Genomic DNA, 22,500 nt, shown 5'->3' with positions numbered 1-22,500 from the left:
GGAGGTGCTAGACGAGGGCTCCCATTTTAGATCGAGTTTTAAAATCACCGAGTAGACGCGGTGAGGGCTGGCAACCGCTGCCAAACCTTTTTTCGAAATTGTGCCATCTGAGTGACAAGAAAACATGATCTAAAGGAGAGTCTAGGAATAGCACCCTCAAGGGTGGGCTTCATGCCCCTCTAATTGATTCAACGTCGGCGTCCACCGTTTCAAAATCTGACATATCCATCTGCCCTGACAGCGGCATTGAATCAATGAGGGGGGCACGGGAGAGGCTCGCGGCAACCACCTCTCCCCTTGTAGCCGCGATAGGCACGCAAAAATTTTTGCTAGAGCGCCAAGCACCCACCTCATGGCTAGAGACAAGGGCTTGCCATTAGATCAACTTCAAAATCGCTGAACAGACGCGCTGTAGAATGGCAACCGCTGCCAAGTCTCTTCCGTAGTTGCGTCGGTCGAGTGATTGAAGAAGGTGATCTAAGAGAGGGTCCAAGCGTAGGCATTTGTTGGGGGATTTGCACCGATGGCATAAATTTATGCAATACCCGAGCAACACCAGACGGAGGTGCTAGACGAGGGCTCCCATTTTAGATTGAGTTTTAAAATCACCGAGTAGACGTGGTGAGGGCTGGCAACCGCTGCCAAACCTTTTTCCGAAATTGCACCATCTGAGTGACAAGAAAACATGATCTAAAGGAGAGTCCAAGAATAGCACCCTCGAGGGTGGGCTTCATGCCCCTCTAATTGATTCAACGTCGCCGTCCACCGTTTCAAAATTCGACATATCCATCCGCCCTGACAGCGGCGTTGAATCAATGAGGGGGGCATGGGAGAGGCTCGTGGACACCACCTCTCCCCTTGTAGCCACGATAGGCATGCAAAAATTTTTTCTAGAGCACCAAGCACCCACCTCATGGCTAGAGACAAGGGCTCGCCATTAGATCAACTTCGAAATCGCTAAACAGACGCGCTGTAGAATGGCAACCACTGCCAAGTCTCTTCCATAGTTGCGTCGGTCGAGTGATCGAAGAAGGTGATCTAAGAGAGGGTCCAACGTAGGCATTCGTTGGGGGATTCGCGCCGATGGCATAAATTTATGCAATACCCAAGCAAGCAACACCGGACGGAGGTGCTAGACGAGGGCTCCCATTTTAGATCGAGTTTTAAAATCACTGAGTAGACGCGGTGAGGGCTGGCAACCGCTGCCAAACCTTTTTCCGAAATTGCGCCATCTGAGTGACAAGAAAACATGATCTAAAGGAGAGTCCAGGAATAGCACCCTCGAGGGTGGGCTTCATGCCCCTCTAATTGATTCAACGTCGGCGTCCACCGTTTCAAAATCCGACATATCCATCCGCCTTGACACCGGCGTTGAATCAATGAGGGGGGCACGGGAGAGGCTCGCGGCAACCACCTCTCCTATATAAGCTATTAGTGCGAGGCTCGCTCTGCATTAGAAATTAGCGAACACACCGACATCTGCCTTAAAAATCCAAATCCTTTAAAATTCCTACCAAACAGCCATTCACGACCCAATTTTTTATGAGGTCGGCAGAGGAACAAAAGATTGTCATCGGTTAGGAGACGTGAGTTCATGGAGCCAAGGGACTGAAATGGTCATCGAGCTCATCCGATCAACTGGATGAATTTCACCTTGAAGGGGCCCAATCCAAAAGTTTCGGAGGTCATCTCCTGGAACTCTCGAGAACAAGGCCCATCTTACATGCAAACTCTGCTACTGCGCAAACATAGGTTGCAATTAAGGAGAAATTGCGAGGCCATCGCAATGGCCCGAGGCCAATGGCTCTGACTAAGTCAATTTTCTCTTGCAATCACCATGCCGCCGTTCATAGAGAGATCTCCCCATTCACTTGTGACGCAATGCACAATCCAAGGTCTAGACGCGAGCTCGCCCTTGAAAGAAAGACCACTTTCCAAGACATCCCCCGATGACACATTGGAAGATCAACCGCTGTCGAACCACTCCCAATGTTGTGCCGATCGAGTTGGCACAGAGGCGACCTTAGGGAGCTCCCGCGTAGCAATCAGGATGTGCTTTCATGCCCATCTCTCACAAAAACCAATGTTAGCTGTTGACAAATTTGGAATCCAAGGGCTCACATCCATCGATATCGTCGGCACTGAGTCTATATATTCAAAGGCCACGGAGAGGTTCTGATAAGAGAAGCTCCCCTGCTCGCTCGCACAAACATCCCAAATTCTAGACACAAGCTCCTGCCCTTAGCATCGCTCTCCAGATCACCGCAATGACACATTGTAATGACAACCGCTGTCGAACAACTCCCCAAATTGTGGCAATGGAGTGAGAAAGAAGAGCAACTTTGGGGAGCCGCGCATAGCAAACGGGCTATGCTGCTACTTCATTCTGCTCTTATATAGATCCGAAATCGTTGATTTCGTTTGGAATCCGAGGCTGCATTCGTCCTTGCTCAAACAAGTAATGGCTCTTCTAATCGAATGGCCACGGGGAGCTTCCGATAACAAAGGCTCCCTTGTCACTCGTGATGCGCAGGCCAACTACTAGATGATGGGTCGCCCTTCAGATCGCTGCCCAGGCAACCACCACAACGGCACCATTGGAACGACAACTGCTGCCGAACCGTTCTGAAAATTTTGTACCAAAGAAGTTGTTACGTAGAGAACGACTCTGGGGAGAGAGCCCTCACATAGCAAAATCGGGATGGCTTCACGGCCCTCCCAATAGAAACGATGCTGGTGCCAATATTCCAAAAATCCGAATAACGTGTCTTTCGCAAACACCAGCACTGATTTCTATTGGGGAGGGTCGCCGAGAACTTTTGTTGTCAAAGCTCCCATTGTAAGCCGCGATAGGCACACAAAAAATTGCTAGAGCCCCAAGCACCCACCTCATGGCTAGACAAGGGCTCGCCATTAGTAGATCAACTTCGAAATCGCTGAACAGACGTGCTGTGGAATGGCAACCGCTGCCAAGCCTCTTCCGTAATTGCATCGGTCGAGTGATAGAAGAAGGTGATCTAAGAGAGAGTCCAAGGCTAGGGATTCGTTGGGGGATTCGCGCCGATAGCAAAAAATTATGCAATACCCGAGCAACACCGGACGGAGGTGCTAGACGAGGGCTCCCATTTTAGATCAAGTTTTAAAATCACCAAGTAGACGCGGTGAGGGTTGGCAACTGCTGCCAAAACTTTTTCTGAAATTGTGCCAGCTGAGTGACAGGAAAACATGATCTAAAGGAGAGTCAAGGAATAGCACCCTCGAGGGTGGGCTTCATGCCCCTCTAATTGATTCAATGTCGGTGTCCACCGTTTCAAAATTTGACATATCCATCCGCCCTGACAGCGGCGTTGAATTAATGAGGGGGGCACGGGAGAGGCTCGCGGCAACCACCTCTCCCCTTGTAGCCACGATAGGCATGCAAAAATTTTTGCTAGAGCGCCAAGCACCCACCTCATGGCTAGAGACAAGGGCTCGCCATTAGATCAACTTCAAAATCGCTGAATAGACACGCTGTAGAATGGCAACCGCTGCCAAGTCTCTTCCGTAGTTACGTCGGTCGAGTGATCGAAGAAGGTGATCTAAGAGAGGGTCTAAGCGTAGGAATTCGTTGGGGGATTCGTGCCGATGGCATAAATTTATGCAATACCCGAGCAACACCGGACGGAGGTGCTAGACGAGGGCTCCCATTTTAGATCGAGTTTTAAAATCACCAAGTAGACGCGGTGAGGGCTGGCAACTGCTGCCAAACCTTTTTCCAAAATTGCGCCATCTAAGTGACAAGAAAACATGATCTAAAGGAGAGTCCAGGAATAGCACCCTCGAGGGTGGGCTTCATGCCCCTCTAATTGATTCAACGTCGCCGTCCACCGTTTCAAAATTTGACATATCCATCCGCCCTGACAGCGGCGTTGAATCAATGAGGGGGGCACGGGAGAGGCTCGCGGCAACCACCTCTCCCCTTGTAGCCACGATAGGCATGCAAAAAATTTTTCTAGAGCACCAAGCACCCACCTCATGGCTAGAGACAAGGGCTCGCCATTAGATCAACTTCGAAATCGCTGAATAGACACGCTGTAGAATGGCAACCGTTGCCAAGTCTGTTCCGTAGTTACGTCGGTCGAGTGATCGAAGAAGGTGATCTAAGAGATGGTCCAAGCATAGGCATTCATTGGGAGATTCGCACCAATGGCATAAATTTATGCAATACCCGAGAAAAACACCGGACGGAGGTGCTAGATGAGGGCTCCCCATTTTAGATCGAGTTTTAAAATCACCAAGTAGACGCAGTGAGGACTGGCAACCGCTGCCAAACCTTTTTCCGAAATTGTGGCAGCTGAGTGACAAGAAAACATGATCTAAAGGAGAGTCCAGCAATAGCACCCTCGAGGGTGGGGCTTCATGCCCCTCTAATTGATTCAACGTCGCCGTCCACCGTTTCAAAATTTGACATATCCATCCGCCCTGACAGCGGCATTGAATCAATGAGGGGGGCACAGGAGAGGCTCGCGAAAACAACCTCTCCCCTTGTAGCCACGTTAGGCATGCAAAAAAATTTTGCTAGAGCGCCAAGCACCCACCTCATGGCTAGAGACAACGGCTCGCCATTAGATCAACTTCGAAATCGCTGAACAGACGCACTGTAGAATGGCAACCGCTGCCATGTCTCTTCCGCAGTTGCGTCGGTCGAGTGATCGAAGAAGGTGATCTAAGAGAGGGTCCAAGCGTAGGCATTCGTTGGGGCATTCGCGCCGATGGCATAAATTTCTACAATACCCGAGCAACACCGAACGGAGGTGCTAGACGAGGGCTCCTGTTTTAGATCGAGTTTTAAAATCACCAAGTAGATGCGGTGAGGGCTGGCAACCGCTGCCAAACCTTTTTCTGAAATTGCACCAGCTGAGTTGACAAGAAAACATGATCTAAAGGAGAGTCCAAGAATAGCACCCTCGAGGGTGGGCTTCATGCCCCTCTAACTGATTCAACGTCGGCATCCACCGTTTCAAAATCTGACATATCCATCTGCCCTGACAGCGGCGTTGAATCAATGAGTGGGGCACGGGAGAGGCTCGCGGAAACCACCTCTCCCCTTGTAGCCGCGATAGGCATGCAAAAAAATTATGCTAGAGCGCCAAGCACCCACCTCATGGCTAGAGACAAGGGCTCGCCATTAGATCAACTTCGAAATCGCTGAACAGATGTGCTTTAGAATGGCAACCACTGCCAAGTCTCTTCCGCAGTTGCGTTGGTCGAGTGATCGAAGAAGGTGATCTAAGAGAGGGTCCAAGCGTAGGCATTCTCATTGGGGGATTCGCGCCGATGGCATAAATTTCTGCAATACCCGAGTAACACCGGATGGAGGTGCTAGACAAGGGCTCCCGTTTTAGATCGAGTTTTAAAATCACCGAGTAGACGCGGTGAGGGCTGGCAACCGCTGCCAAACCTTTTTCCGAAATTGCGCCAGCTGAGTGACAAGAAAAAATGATCTAAAGGAGAGTCCAGGAATAGCACCCTCGAGGGTGGGCTTCATGCCCCTCTAATTGATTCAACGTCAGCGTCCACCATTTCAAAATCTGACATATCCATCCGCCTTGACAGTGGCGTTGAATCAATTAGGGGGGCATGGGAGAGGCTTGCGGCAACCACCTCTCCCATTGTAGCCGCAATAGGCACGCAAAAAATTTTGCTAGAGTGCCAAGCACCCACCTCATGGCTAGAGACAAGGGCTCACCATTAGATCAACTTCGAAATTGCTGAACAGACGCGCTATAGAATGGCAACCGCTGCCAAGTCTCTTCCGTAGTTGCGTCGGTCGAGTGATCGAAGAAGGTGATCTAAGAGAGGGTCCAAGTGTAGGCATTCATTGGGGGATTCGCGCCCTTGGCATAATTTTATGCAATACCCGAGCAACACCGGACGGAGGTGCTAGGCGAGGGCTCCCATTTTAGATCGAGTTTTAAAATCACCCAGTAGACGCGGTGAGGGATGGCAACCGCTGCCAAACCTTTTTCTGAAATTACGCCAGCTGAGTGAGAAGAAAACATGATCTAAAGCACAGTCGAGGAATAGCACATCCAGGGTGGGCTTCATGCCCCTCTAATTGATTCAATGTCAGCGTCCACCGTTTCAAAATCTGACATATCCATCCGCCTTGACACTGGCGTTGAATCAATGAGAGGGGCACGGGAGAGGCTCGTGGCAACCACCTCTCCTATATAAGCTATTAGTGCGAGGCTCGCTCTGCATTAGAAATTAGCAAACACACCGACATCTGCCTTAAAAATCCAAATCCTTTAAAATTCCTACCAAACAGCCATTCACGACCCAATTTTTTATGAGGTCGGCAGAGGAGCAAAAGATTGTCATCGGTTAGGAGATGTGAGTTCATGGAGCCGAGGGACTGAAATGGTCATCGAGCTCATCCGATCAACTGGATGAATTTCACCTTGAAGGGGCCCAATCCAAAAGTTCCAGAGGTCATCTCCTGGAACTCTCGAGAACAAGGCCCATCTTACATGCAAACTCTGCTATTGCGCAAACATAGGTTGCAATTAAAGAGAAATTGCAAGGCCGTCACAATGGCCCGAGGCCAATGGCTCCGACTAAGTCAATTTTCTCTTGCAATCACCATGCTGCCGTTCACAGAGAGATCTCCCCATTCACTTGTGACGCGACGCACAATCCAAGTGCTAGACGCGAGCTCGCCCTTGAAAGAAAGACCACTTTCCAAGACATCCCCCATTCACTTGTGACGCGACGCACAACCCAAGTGCTAGATGCGAGCTCGCCCTTGAAAGAAAGACCACTTTCCAAGACATCCCCCGATGACACATTGGAATGACAACCGCTGTCGAACCATTCCCAATGTTGTGCCGATCGAGTTGGCACAAAGGCGACCTTAGGGAGCTCCCGCGTAGCAATCGGGATGTGCTTTCATACCCATCTCTCACAAAAACCAATCTTAGCTATGAACAAATTTCGCCGCAATGACACCATTGGAACGACGACCACTGTCGAACAACTCCCGCATTTGTGCCCTGATGGAGTGAGAAAGAATAGCAACTTTGGGGAGCCGCGCATCGCAAACGGGCTGCTGCTTCATTCCACTCTTATATATAGATCCGATGTCATTGATTTCATTTGGAATCCGAGGCTGCATTCGTCCTTGCTCACACAAGCAATGGCTCTTCTCATCGAATGGCCACGGGGAGCTTCCGATCACAAAGGCTCCCTTGTCACTCGTGACATGCAGCCCAACTGCTTTTTGAAATTGCGCCAGCTGAGTGACAAGAAAACATGATCTAAAGGAGAGTTGAGGAATAGCACCTCGAGGGTGGGCTTCATGCCCCTCCAATTGATTCAACGTCGGCGTCCACCATTTCAAAATCTGACATTTCCATCTGCCTTGACACCACCGTTGAATCAATGAGAGGGGCACGGGAGAGGTTCGCGGCAACAACCTCTCCTATATAAGCTATTAGTGCGAGGCTCGCTCTGCATTAGAAATTAGCAAACACGCCGACATCCACCATAAAAATCCAAATCGTTGAAAATTCTGACCAAACAGCCATCCACGACCCAATTTATTATGAGGTCATCTAAGGAGCAAAATATTGTCATCGGTTAGGAGATGTGAATTCATGGAGCCAAGGGACTGAAATGGTCATCGAGCTCATCCGATCAACTGGATGAATTTCACCTTGAAGGGGCCCAATCCAAAAGTTTTGGAGGTCATCTCCTGGAACTCTCAAGAACAAGGCCCATCTTACATGCAAACTCTGCTACTGCGCAAACATAGGTTGCAATTAAGGAGAAATTGCGAGCCGTCGGAATGGCCCGAGGCCAATGGCTCCGACTAAGTCAATTTTCTCTTGCAATCACCATGCCGCCGTTCACAGAGAGATCTCCCCATTCACTTGTGATGCGACGCACAATCCAAGGTCTAGACGCGAGCTCGCCCTTGAAAGAAAGACCACTTTCCAAGACATCCCTCGATGACACATTGGAACGTCAACCGCTGTTGAACCACTCCCAATGTTGTGCCGATCGAGTTGGCACAGACGCGACCTTAGGGAGCTCTCGCGTAGCAATCGGGATGTGCTTTCGTGCCCATCTCTCACAAAAACCAATGTTAGCTGTGGAAAAATTTGGAATCCAAGGGCTCGCATCCATCGATATCGTCGGCACTGAGTCTATATATTCAAAGGCCACGGAGAGGTTTCGATAAGAGAAGCTCCCCTGCTCGCTCGCACAAACATCCCAAATTCTAGACACAAGCTCCCGCCCTTAGCATCGCTCTCCAGATCACCGCAATGACACATTGGAATGACAACCATTGTCGAACAACTCCCAAAATTATGGCAATGGAGTGAGAAAGAAGAGCAACTTTGGGGAGCCGCGCATAGCAAACGGGCTGTGCTGCTGCTTCATTCCGCTCTTATATAGATCCGAAATCGTTGATTTCGTTTGGAATCCGAGGCTGCATTCATCCTTGCTCAAACAAGCAATGGCTCTTCTAATCGAATGGCCACAGGGAGCTTCCGATAACAAAGGCTCCCTTGTCACTCGTGATGCGCAGGCCAACTACTAGACGACGGGTCGCCCTTCAGATCGCTGCCCAGGCAACCACCACAACGGCACCATTGGAACGACAACCGCTGCCGAACCATTCTGAAAATTTTGTGCCAAAGAAGTTGTTGCGTAGAGAACGACTCTGGGGAGAGAGCCCTCGCATAGCAAAATCGGGATGGCTTCACGGCCCTCCCAATAGAAACGATGCTGGTGCCAATATTCCAAAAATCTGAATAACATGTCTTTCGCGAACACCAGCACTGATTTCTATTGGGGAGGGTCGCCGAGAACTTTTGTTGTCAAAGCTCCCATTGTAAGCCGCGATAGGCACACAAAAAATTGCTAGAGCCCCAAGCACCCACCTCATGGCTAGACAAGGGCTCGCCATTAGTAGATCAACTTCGAAATCGCTGAACAGACGTGCTGTGGAATGGCAACCGCTGCCAAGCCTCTTCCGTAATTGCGTCGGTCGAGTGATAGAAGAAGGTGATCTAAGAGAGAGTCCAAGGCTAGGGATTCGTTGGGGGATTCGCACCGATAGAAAAAAATTATGCAATACCCGAGCAACACCGGACGGAGGTGCTAGACGAGGGCTCCCATTTTAGATTGAGTTTTAAAATCACCGAGTAGACGCGGTGAGGGCTGGCAACCGCTGCCAAACCTTTTTCCAAAATAGCGCCAGCTAAGTGACAGGAAAACATGATCTAAAGTAGAGTCAAGGAATAGCACCCTCGAGGGTGGGCTTCATGACCTTCTAATTGATTCAACGTCGGTGTCCACCATTTCAAAATCTGACATATCCATCCGCCCTGACAGCGGCGTTGAATCAATGAGGGGGGCACGGGAGAGGCTCGCGGCAACCACCTCTCCCCTTGTAGCCGCGATAGGCACGCAAAAAATTTTGCTAGAGCGCCAAGCACCCACCTCATGGCTAGAGACAAGGGCTCGCCATTAGATCAACTTCGAAATCGCTGAACAGACGCGCTGTAGAATGGCAACCGCGGCCATGTCTCTTCCGCAGTTGCATCGATCGAGTGATCGAAGAAGGTGATCTAAGAGAGGGTCCAAGCGTAGGCATTCGTTGGGGCATTCGCACCGATGGCATAAATTTTTGCAATACCCGAGCAACACCGGACGGAGGTGCTAGACGAGGGCTCCCATTTTAGATCGAGTTTTAAAATCACCAAGTAGACGCGGTGAGGGCTGGCAACCGCTGCCAAACCTTTTTCCGAAATTGCGCCAGCTGAGTTTACAAGAAAACATGATCTAAAGGAGAGTCTAGGAATAGCACCCTCAAGGGTGGGCTTCATGCCCCTCTAATTGATTCAACGTCGCCATCCACCGTTTCAAAATTCGACATATCCATCCGCCCTGACAGCGGCGTTGAATCAATGAGGGGGGCATGGGAGAGGCTCGCGGCAACCACCTCTCCCGTTGTAGCCGCAATAGGCATGCAAATATTTTTGCTAGAGCGCCAAGCACCCACCTCATGGCTAGAGACAAGGGCTCGCCATTAGATCAACTTCGAAATTGCTGAACAGACGCGCTGGAGAATGGCAACTGCTGCCAAGTCTCTTCCATAGTTGCGTCGGTCGAGTGATCGAAGAAGGTGATCTAAGAGAAGGTCCAAGCATTTAGGCATTCGTTGGGGGATTCGCGCCGATGGCATAAATTTATGCAATACCTGAGCAAAACACCGGACGGAGGTGCTAGACGAGGGCTCCCCGTTTTAGATCAAGTTTTAAAATCACCAAGTAGACGCGGTGAGGGCTGGCAACCACTGCCAAACCTTTTTCCGAAATTGTGGCAGCTGAGTGACAAGAAAACATGATCTAAAGGAGAGTCCAGGAATAGCACCCTCGAGGGTGGGACTTCATGCCCCTCTAATTGATTCAACGTCGCCGTCCACCGTTTCAAAATCTGACATATCCATCTGCCCTGACAGCGGTGTTGAATCAATGAGGGGGGCACGGGAGAGGCTTGCGGCAACCACCTCTCCCCTTGTAGCCGCGTCAGGCACGCAAAAAAATTTTGCTAGAGCGCCAAGCACCCACCTCATGGCTAGAGACAAGGGCTCGCCATTAGATCAACTTCGAAATCACTGAACAGACGCGCTGTAGAATGGCAACCGCTGCCATGTCTCTTCTGCAGTTGCATCGATCGAGTGATCGAAGAAGGTGATCTAAGAGAGGGTCCAAGCGTAGGCATTCGTTGGGGCATTCGCGCCGATGGCATAAATTTCTGCAATACCTGAGCAACACCGGACGGAGGTGCTAGACGAGGGCTCCCATTTTAGATCAAGTTTTAAAATCACCAAGTAGACGCGGTGAGGGCTGGCAACCGCTGCCAAACCTTTTTCCGAAATTGCGCCAGCTGAGTTGACAAGAAAACATGATCTAAAGGAGAGTCCAGGAATAGCACCCTCGAGGGTGGGCTTCATGCCCCTCTAATTGATTCAACGTCGCCGTCCACCGTTTCAAAATCTGACATATCCATCCGCCCTGACAGCGGCGTTGAATCAATGAGGGGGGCACGGGAGAGGCTCGCGGCAACCACCTCTCCCGTTGTAGCCACGATAGGCATGCAAAAAATTTTGCTAGAGCGCCAAGCACCCACCTCATGGCTAGAGACAAGGGCTCGCCATTAGATCAACTTTGAAATCACTAAACAGACGCGCTGGAGAATGGCAACTGCTGCCAAGTCTCTTCCGTAGTTGCGTCGGTCGAGTGATCGAAGAAGGTCATCTAAGAGAGGGTCCAAGCATGTAGGCATTCATTGGGGGATTCGTGCCGATGGCATAAATTTCTGCAATACCCGAGCAACACCGGACGGAGGTGGTAGACGAGGGCTCCCTTTTTAGATCGAGTTTTAAAATCACCAAGTAGACACGGTGAGGGCTGGCAATCGCTGCCAAACCTTTTTCCGAAATTGCGCCAGCTGAGTTGACAAGAAAACATGATCTAAAGGAGAGTCCAGGAATAGCACCCTCGAGGGTGGGCTTCATGCCCCTCTAATTGATTCAATGTCGACGTCCACCGTTTCAAAATCTGACATATCCATCCGCCCTGACAGCGGCGTTGAATAAATGAGGGGGGCACGGGAGAGGCTCGCGGCAACCACCTCTCCCGTTGTAGCCGCGATAGGCACGCAAAAAATTTTGCTAGAGCGCCAAGCACCCACCTCATGGCTAGAGACAAGGGCTCGCCATTAGATCAACTTCGAAATTGCTGAACAGACGCAGTGTAGAATGGCAACCGCTGCCAAGTCTCTTCCGTAGTTGCATCGGTCGAGTGATCGAAGAAGGTGATCTAAGAGAGGGTCCAAGCGTGTAGGCATTCATTGGGGTATTCGCGCTGATGGCATAAATTTATGCAATACCCGAGCAACACCGGACGGAGGTACTAGACGAGGGCTCCCGTTTTAGATCGAGTTTTAAAATCACCAAGTAGACGCGGTGAGGACTGGCAACCACTGCCAAACCTTTTTCCGAAATTGCGCCAGCTGAGTGACAAGAAAACATGATCTAAAGGAGAGTCCAGGAATAGCACCCTCGAGGGTGGGCTTCATGCCCCTCTAATTGATTCAACGTCGGCGTCCACCGTTTCAAAATTTGACATATCCATCCGCCCTGAAAGTGGTGTTGAATAAATGAGGGGAGTACGGGAGAGGCTCGCGGCAACCACCTCTCCCGTTGTAGCCGCGATAGGCACGCAAAAAATTTTGCTAGAGCGCCAAGCACCCACCTCATGGCTAGAGACAAGGGCTCGCCATTAGATCAACTTCGAAATCGCTGAACAGACGCGCTGTAGAATGGCAACTGCTGCCAAGTCTCTTCCGTAGTTGCGTCGGTCGAGTGATCGAAGAAGGTGATCTAAGAGACGGTCCAAGCATAGGCATTCGTTGGGGGATTCGCGCCGATGGCATAAATTTATGCAATACCTGAGCAACACTGAACGGAGGTGCTAGACGAGGGCTCCCATTTTAGATCGAGTTTTAAAATCATCGAGTAGACGCGGTGAGGGCTGGCAACCGCTGCCAAACCTTTTTTCAAAATTGTGCCAGCTGAGTGACAAGAAAACATGATCTAAAGGAGAGTCCAGGAATAGCACCCTCGAGGGTGGGCTTCATGCCCCTCTAATTGATTCAACGTCGGCGTCCACCATTTCAAAATCCGACATATCCATCCGCCCTGACAGCGGCGTTGAATCAATGAGGGGGGCACGGGAGAGGCTCGCGGCAACCACCTCTCCCATTGTAGCCGCGATAGGCACGCAAAAAATTTTGCTAGAGTGCCAAGCACCCACCTCATGGCTAGAGACAAGGGCTCGCCATTAGATCAACTTCAAAATCGCTGAACAGATGCGCTGTAGAATGGCAACCACTGCCAAGTCTCTTCCGTAGTTGCGTTGGTCGAGTGATCGAAGAAGGTGATCTAAGAGAGGGTCCAAGCGTAGGTATTCGTTGGGGGATTTGCGCCATTGGCATAATTTTATGCAATACCCGAGCAACACCAGACGGAGGTGCTAGGCGAGGGCTCCCATTTTAGATCGAGTTTTAAAATCACCAAGTAGACGCGGTGAGGGATGGCAACCGCTGCCAAACCTTTTTCCAAAATTGTGCCAGCTGAGTGAGAAGAAAACATGATCTAAAGGAGAGTCAAGGAATAGCACATCCAGGGTGGGCTTCATGCCCCTCTAATTGATTCAACGTCGGCATCCACCATTTCAAAATCTGACATATCCATCCGCCTTGACACCGGCATTAAATCAATGAGAGGGGCACGGGAGAGGTTCACGGCAACCACCTCTCCTATATAAGCTATTAGTGCGAGGCTCGCTCTACATTAGAAATTAGCGAACACATCGACATCCGCCTTAAAAATCCAAATCCTTTAAAATTCCTACCAAACAGCCATTCACGACCCAATTTTTTATGAGGTCGGCAGAGGAGCAAAAGATTGTCATCGGTTAGGAGATGTGAGTTCATGGAGCCGAGGGACTGAAATGGTCATCGAGCTCATCCGATCAACTGGATGAATTTCACCTTGAAGGGGCCCAATCCAAAAGTTCCGGAGGTCATCTCCTAGAACTCTCGAGAACAAGGCCCATCTTACATGCAAACTCTCCTACTGCGCAAACATAGGTTGCAATTAAAGAGAAATTGCGAGGCCGTCACAATGGCCCGAGGCCAATGGCTCCGACTAAGTCAATTTTCTCTTGCAATCACCATGCCGCCGTTCACAGAGAGATCTCCCCATTCACTTGTGACGCGACGCACAATCCAAGTGCTAGACGCGAGCTCGCCCTTGAAAGAAAGACCACTTTCCAAGACATCCCCCATTCACTTGTGACACGACGCACAACCCAAGTGCTAGACGCGAGCTTGCCCTTGAAAGAAAGACCGCTTTCCAAGACATCCCCTGATGACACATTGGAATGACAACCGCTGTCGAACCATTCCCAATGTTGTGCCAATCGAGTTGGCATAGAGGCGACCTTAGGGAGCTCCCGCGTAGCAATCGGGATGTGCTTTCATACCCATCTCTCACAAAAACCAATCTTAGCTGTGAACAAATTTTGCCACAATGACACCATTGGAACGACGACCGCTATCGAACAACTCCCGCATTTGTGCCCCGATGGAGTGAGAAAGAATAGCAACTTTTGGGAGCCGCGCATCGCAAACGGGCTGCTCCTTCATTCCGCTCTTATATATAGATCCGATGTCATTGATTTCATTTGGAATCTGAGGCTGCATTCGTCCTTGCTCACACAAGCAATGGCTCTTCTCATCGAATGGCCACGGGGAGCTTTCGATCACAAAGGCTCCCTTGTCACTCGTGATGCGTAGCCCAACTGCTTTCCGAAATTGCGCCAGCTGAGTGACAAGAAAACATGATCTAAAGGAGAGTCGAGGAATAGCACCTCGAGGGTGGGCTTCATGCCCCTCCAATTGATTCAACATTGGCATCCACCATTTCAAAATCCGACATTTCCATCCACCTTGACACCTCCGTTGAATCAATGAGAGGGGCACGGGAGAGGTTCGCGGCAACAACCTCTCCTATATAAGCTATTAGTGCGAGGCTCGCTCTGCATTAGAAATTAGCGAACACGCCGACATCCGCCATAAAAATCCAAATCGTTGAAAATTCTGACCAAACAGCCATCCACGACCCAATTTATTATGAGGTCATCTAAGGAGCAAAAGATTGTCATCGGTTAGGAGATGTGAATTCATGGAGCCAAGGGACTGAAATGGTCATCAAGCTCATCCGATCAACTGGATGAATTTCACCTTGAAGGGGCCCAATCCAAAAGTTCTGGAGGTCATCTCCTGGAACTCTCAAGAACAAGGACCTTCTTACTTGCAAACTCTGCTACTGCGCAAACATAGGTTGCAATTAAAGAGAAATTGCCAAGCCATCACAGTGGCCCGAGGCCAATGCTCTGACTAAGTCAATTTTCTCTTACAATCACCATGCCGCCATTCACAGAGAGATCTCCCCATTCACTTGCGACGCGATGCACAATCCAAGTGATAGACGCGAGCTCGCCCTTGAAAGGCCAGCCCACTTTCCGAGACATCCCCCGATGACACATTGGAATGACAACCGCTATCAAACCATTCCCAATGTTGTGCCAATCGAGTTGGCACAGAGGCGACCTTAGGGAGCTCCCGCGTAGCAATCGGGATGTGCTTTCATACCCATCTCTCATAAAAACCAATCTTAGCTGTGAACAAATTTAGAATCCAAGGCTCGTATCCATCGATATCGTCGGCCCTGGGTCTATATATTCAAAGGCCATGGAGAGGTTCCGATAAGAGAAGCTCCCCTGTGCTCGCTCGCACAAACATCCCGAATGCTAGACACAAGCTCCCGCCCTTAGCATCGCTCTCCAGATCACCGCAATGACACATTGGAACGAAAACCGCTGTCGAACAACTCCCGAATTTGTGCCGATGGAGTGAGAGAGACGAGCAACTTTGGGGAGACGCGCATGGCAAATGGGCTGCTGCTTCATTCCGCTCTTATATATAGATCCGATGTCGTTGATTTCCTTTGGAATCCGAGGCTGCATTCGTCCTTGCTCACACAAGAAATGGATCTTCTCATCAAATGGTCACGGGGAGCTTCCGATTACAAAGGCTCCCTTGTCACCCGTGATGTGCAGCCCAACTGCTAGACGACGGCTCGACCTTCAGATCGCTGCCCAGGCAACCACCACAACGGCACCATTGGAATGACAACCGCTGCCGAACCATTCCGAAATTTTTTTGCCAAAGAAGTTGTTAAAAAGAGAACGACTCTGGGGAGAGAGCCCTCGCATAGCAAAATCGGGATGGCTTCACGGCAGCTGGATGGGATTTGAATTCATGGAGCCAAGGGAGTGAAATGGTCATCGAGCTCATCCGATCAACTGGATGAATTTCACCTTGAAGGGGCCCAATCCAAAAGTTCCGGAGGTCATCTCCTAGAACTGTCAAGAACCAAGGCCAATCTTACATGCAAACTCTGCTACTGCGCAAACATAGGTTGCAATTATAGAGAAATTGCAAGGCCGTCACAATGGCCCGAGGCCAATGCTCTGACTACTAAGTCAATTTTCTCTTGCAATCACCATGCCGCCGTTCACAGAGAGATCTCCCCATTCACTTGTGACGACGCACAATCCTAGTGCTAGATGCGATCTAGCCTTTGAAAGGCCGCGTTCCAAGACATCCCGATGACACATTGGAATGACAACCGCTGTCGGACCATTCCCAATGTTGTGCCGATCGAGTTGGCACAGAGGTGATCTTAGGGAGCTCCCGCGAATCGATCGGGAAGTGCTTTCATACCCATCTCTCACAAAAACCAATGTTAGCTGGCTGTACAATTTTAGAATCCAAGGCTCGTATCCATCGATATCGTCGGCACTGGGTCTATATTCAAAGGCCACGGAGAGGTTCCGATAAGAGAAGCTCCCCTGCTCTCTTGCACAAACATCCCCAAATGCTAGGCACAAGCTCCGGCCCTTAGCATGGCTCAGCCACCATTTTTCGCCGAGAGCTTTCGATATTAAAGCTCCCATGTAGCAGCGATAAGTACACCATGACAAAATTGCTAGAGCGCTGAGCACCCATAGCAAATTGCCATTATACCAAGCAACGCCGGAGTGCTAGACAAGGGCTCACGTTTAGATCAAGTTTTAAAATCACCAAAAAGACACGCCATGGATTGGCAACCGCTGCCTCACCTTTTCCAAAATTGAGTCATCGGAAAACATGATCTAAAGGAGAGCCGAGGAAAAGCACTGAGATCGCTTCATGCCCCTTTCATTCATTCAACATCAGCATACACCGTTTGAAAACCCAACAATCCGATCCGCCTAGACACCAATGTTGAATCAATGAAAGGGGCATGGGAGAGGCTCGCGGCAACAACCTCTCCTATATAAGCTATTAGTGCGAGGCTCACTCTGCATTAGAAATCTGTGAGAGCGCGGACAAAAACCTTAAAAATCCAATTCAATGAAAAATGTGACCAAACAGCCATCCACGACACCGTTTTTGGAGCTCGCCCAGATCGGCTCAGCCAGAATGGCTCGCCCAGATCGGCTCGGCCAGCATGGCTCGCCCAGCCTTGGTGAGAGTACTTCGAACTGTCAAGAACAAAGGCCAATCTAACATGCAAACTCTGCTACTGCGCAAACATAGGTTGCAATTATAGAGAAATTGCAAGGCTGTCACAATGGCCCGAGGCCAATGCTCCGACTACTAAGTCAATTTTTGCTTGCAATCGCCATGCCACCATTCATAGAGAGATCTCCCCAATCACTTGTGATGACGCACAATCCAAGTGCTAGATGTGAGCTCGCCCTTGAAAGGCTGTGTTCCAAGACATCCCAATGACACATTGGAACGACAACTGCTGTCGAACCATTCCCAATGTTGTGCCGATCGAGTTGGCACAGAGGCGACCAAACAGCCATCCACAACACCATTTTTGGAGCTCGGCCAGATCGGCTCGGCCAGAACGGCTCGCCCAAATCGGCTCGGCCAGCATGGCTCGGCCAGAATGGCTCGGCCAGCATGGCTCAGCCAGAACGGCTCGCCCAGATCGGCTCGGCCAGCATGGCTCGCCCAGAACAGCTCGCCCAGATTGGCTCGCCCAGAATGGCTCGGCCAGAACGGCTTGCCCAGATCGGCTCGGCCAGCATGGTTCGGCCAAAACGGCTCGCCCAGATCGGCTCGGCCAGAATGGCTCGGCCAGCATGGCTCGCCCAGCCTTGGTGAGAGTACTTGGAACCGTCAAGAACAAAGCCCAATCATACATGCAAACTCTGCTACTGCGCAAACATAGGTTGCAATTATAGAGAAATTGCAAGGCCGTCACAATGGCCCGAGGCCAATGCTCTAACAACTAAGTCAATTTTCTCTTGCAATCGCCATGCTGCCGTTCACAAAGAGATCTCCCCATTCACTTGTGACGAAGCACAATCCAAGTGCTAGACGCGAGCTCGCCCTTAGAAGGCCGCGTTCCAACACATCCCGATGACACATTGGAACGACAACCGCTGTCGAACCATTCCCAATGTTGTGCCGATCGATTTGGCACAGAGGCGACCAAACAGCCATCCATGACATCATTTTTGGAGCTCAGCCAGATCGGCTCGGCCAGAATGGCTCACCCAGATCAGCTCAGCCAGCATGGCTCGGCCAGAACGGCTTGCCCAGATCGGCTCAGCCACAACGACTCGCCCAGATCGGCTCGGCCAGCATGGCTTGCCCAGAACGGCTTGGCAGGATTGGGTCAGCCAGAATGGCTCGCCCAGATCGGCATGGCCAGCATGGCTCGGCCAGAACGGCTCGGCCAGATCGGGACGATGACTTGATGAACGGACTTAGAGATTCGACTTGGTGGGCCGACCTGGCGGGGTGACTTGATGAATGCACTTGAAGGGTCGACTTGGTGGGGTGACTCTATGAACGGACCTAAAGAGTTGACTTGGTGAGAGTACTTGGCGGGGTGACTCGATGAAAGGACTTAAAGAGTCAACTTGGTGAGAGTACTTGGTGGGGCGACTTGATGAACGCACTTGAAGAATCGACTTGGTTAGAGTACTTGGTGGGGCGACTTGATGAACGGACTCAAAGAGTCGACTTGGTGAGAGTACCTGGTGGCTCGACTTGATGAGCAAACTTAAAGAGTCAACTTGGTGAGAGTACTTGGCGGGGTGAACTGATGAACGAACATAAAGAGTCGGCTTGGTGGGAGTACTTGGTGGGCCGACCTGGTGGGGTGACTTTATGGACGGACTTAAAGAGTTGACTTGGTTAGATTACTTGTTCTGGTGACTTGATGAACGGACTTCGAGAGTCAACTTGGTGGGGTGACTTGATGAAAGGACTTAAAGGGTCGACTTGGTGAGAGTACTTGGCGGGGCGACTTGATGAACGGACTTAAAGGGTCGACTTGGCGGGGTGACTTGATGAACGGACCTAAAGAGTTGACTTGGTGAGAGTACTTGGTGGGGTGAACTGATGAACGGACTTAAAGAGTCGACTTGGTGGGAGTACTTGGTGGGCCGACTTGATGAACGGACTTATAGAGTTGACTTGGTGAGAGTAGTTGTTCTGGTGACTTGATGAACGGACTTAAAGAGTCGGCTTGGCGGGGTGACTTGATGAAAGGACTTAAAGAGTCAACTTGGTGGGGTGACTCGATGAACGAACTTAGAGGGTCGACTTTGCGGGGTGACTTGATGAACGGACCTAAAGAGTTGACTTGGTGAGAGTACTTGGTGGGGTGACCCGATGAACAGACTTAGAGAGTCGACTTGGTGAGAGTCCTTGGTGGGCCGACTTGGTTGGGTGACTTCGTGAACTGACTTAAAGAGTCGACTTGGTGGGAGTACTTGGTGGGGTGACTTGATGAATGGACTTCAAGGGTCGACTTGGCGAGGTGACTTGATGAACGGTCCTAAAGAGTTGACTTGGTGAGAGTACTTGGTGTGGTGACTTGATGAAAAGACTTAAAGAGTCGAATTGGTGAGAGTACTTGGTGGGGTGACTTTATGAACGCACTTGAAGGGTCGACTTGGTGGGGTGACTTTATGAATGGACCTAAAGAGTTGACGTGGTGAGAGTGCTTGGTGGGGTGACTTGATGAACATAGTTAAAGAGTCGACTTGGTGAGAGTAGTTGGTCGGGTGACTTGATGAACGCACTTGAAGAATCGACTTGGTTAGAGTACTTGGTGGGGTGACTTGATGAACGGACTTAAAGATTCGACTTGGTGGGCCGACCTGGCAGGGTGACATGATGAACGGACTTAGAGAGTCGACTTGGTGAGAGTACTTGGTGGGCCGACCTGGCCGGGCGACTTGATGAACAAACTTAAAGAGTCGACTTGGTGAGAGTACCCGGTGGGCTGACCTGGTCACGTGACTTGATGAACGGACTTAAAGAGTCGACTTGGTGGGCCGACTTGGCCGGGTGACTTGATGAACGATCTTAAAGGGTCGACTTGGTGGGTCGAACTAGCGGGGTGACTTGGTGAGAGTACTTGGTGGGCTGACCTGGCAGGGTGACTTGATGAACGAACTTAGAGAGTCAACTTTGTGAGAGTACTTGGTGGGTCGAACTGGCGGGGTGACTTGATGAACGAACTTAAAGAGTCGACCTGGTGAGAGAACTTGGTGGGCTGAGCTGGTGGGGTGAATTGATGAACGAACCTAAAGAGTCAACTTTGTGAGAGTACTTGGTGGGCCGACCTGGCGGGGTGAGTTGATGACCGAACTTAAAGGGTCGACTTGGTGAGAGTACTTGGTGGGCCGACCTGGCGGGGCGACTTGATGAACGAACTTAAAGAGTCAACTTGGTGAGAGTACTCGGTGGGGTGACCTGATGAACAAACCTAAAGAGTCGACTTGGTGAGAGTACTTGGTGGGCCGACCTGGCGGGGTGACTTGGTGAGCAAACTTAAAGAGTCGACTTGGTGAGAGTAGTTGGTGGGCTGACCTGGCGGGGTGACTTGATGAACGAACTTAAACAGTCGACCTGGTGGGCCGACTTGGCAGAGTGACTTCATGAACAAACTTAAAGAGTCCACTCGGTGGGCCGACCTGGCGGGGTGAATTGATGAACGAACTTAAAGAGTCGACTTGGAGAGAGTAATTTGTGGGCTGACCTGGCGGGGTGACTTGATGAATGAACTTAAAGAGTCGACTTGGTGGGGTGACTTGATGAACGCACTTGAAGGGTCGACTTGGTGGGGTGACTCTATGAACGGACCTAAAGAGTTGACTTGGTGAGAGTACTTGGTGGGGTGACTCGATGAAAGGACTTAAAGAGTCGACTTGGTGAGAGTACTTGGTGGCTCGACTTTATGAGAAGACTTAAAGAGTCCACTTGGTGAGAGTGGGCCTAACGGGGCGATGTGGTGAGTGGGCCTAATGGGGCGAGTTGGTGGGGTGGCTTGGCGAGTGTTATTAGAGAGCCAACGTGGTGAGGCGACTCGGCGAGTTGGTTCGTTGAGATGACATGGTGAGCTGACTTGGCGAGTCGACCTGGCGAGCGAACTTAAAGAGTCGACTTGGCAACGTACTCGAGTCGACTTGGTGAGGCGACCCGGCGAGCGGGCTCAAAGAGTCAACATGGTGAGGTGACTCATTGAGTCAACATGGTGAGGAGCTATCCTTGAGGCGACTTGGTGGGCCTACTTGATTAGTCGACTTGGTGAGCCAACCTGATGAGCTGACACGGTGAGTGGGCTTAAAGAGGCGACGACTTGGTGGGGTAACTCGACAAGCCAACTTATCGAGGTGAGATGGTGAGTCGACTTGGTGAGCTGACTTGGTGAGCGCACTTAAAGAGTCAACTTCGTGAGGTGACTCGGCGAGTTAGCCCGCTGATGCGACTTGGGCAGGCCGACTTGGCAAACGAACTTAAAGAGGCGACTTGGGCGGGCTGACCTGGCGAGCGAACTTAAAGAGTTGACTTGGCAACGTACTTGAACAATTGACTTGGTGAGCTGACATGGTGAGTGGGCTCTGCTGATGCGACTTGGGCGGGCCGACCTGGCGAACGAACTTAAAGAGGCGACTTGGGCAGGCGGACCTGGTGAGCAAACTTAAAGAGTTGACTTGGTGAGCTGACATGGTCAGTGGGCTTAGAGAAGCAACTCGGCGGGGCGACTTGGCGAGCACACCTGCTGGGGCAAGGTGGTAAAACGACTAGGTGATTCGACTTGGTGAGCTAACTTAGGGAGTTGACTTGGTGAGCAAACTTAAGGGGTCAACTTGGTGAGGCAACCTGAATAGTCGACTCGATGAGGTGACTTGGGGAGCCGACATGGTGAGCGGTCTTAAAGAAGAGGTGACCTGGTGGGGCAACCTGGTGAGGCGAGATGGTAAGTCATCTTGGTGAGCTGGCTTGACGAGCTGTGAGTGGACTTAAAGAGTCAATTCTTGATTTGGAAAAGATGACATGGTTAGATGACTTGGTGAGCCGACCTGGCTAGCAAAATTGGCAAGCAAACTTATAGAATCGACTTGCTGTCCCCAGCCAGGATTGCACGCCTGGGTCGACCCAACTTGGGTCACCCGACTAGGTCAACCCATCTCCGTCGCCCCAACCTCGGGCGACCCGACTGGGTCGCCAGAGTGGATCGACGAGGGGAGAAAAAAAAATCATGAGAGGCCCTGTACAGCGAAAAGCGCTAAATTTTGGGCATTACAAAAAAAAAAAAAAAAAAAACAAGTTACCCGCTTTTGGATCACGCACAAGTTTCAGTTCACGTATTGCCGAGCCGACTCGAGGTGTTATGCCTAGCTAGCCGGATTCGAGGTAGGGTAGCCGAAACGATCCGATTTGAGAATTTTCTTTATAAAAAGAGATCATGATAGGCCTCGTAAGGCAAAAAAGAATGAAATTTTGGGAGTTCAA

The sequence above is a fragment of the Cupressus sempervirens genome, chromosome 7 (assembly GCF_028749045.1).
Source record: "Cupressus sempervirens isolate cs-2001-9-10 chromosome 7, ASM2874904v1, whole genome shotgun sequence".
Lineage (NCBI taxonomy): Eukaryota > Viridiplantae > Streptophyta > Pinopsida > Cupressales > Cupressaceae > Cupressus > Cupressus sempervirens.
This window is presented reverse-complemented; position numbering follows the sequence as displayed.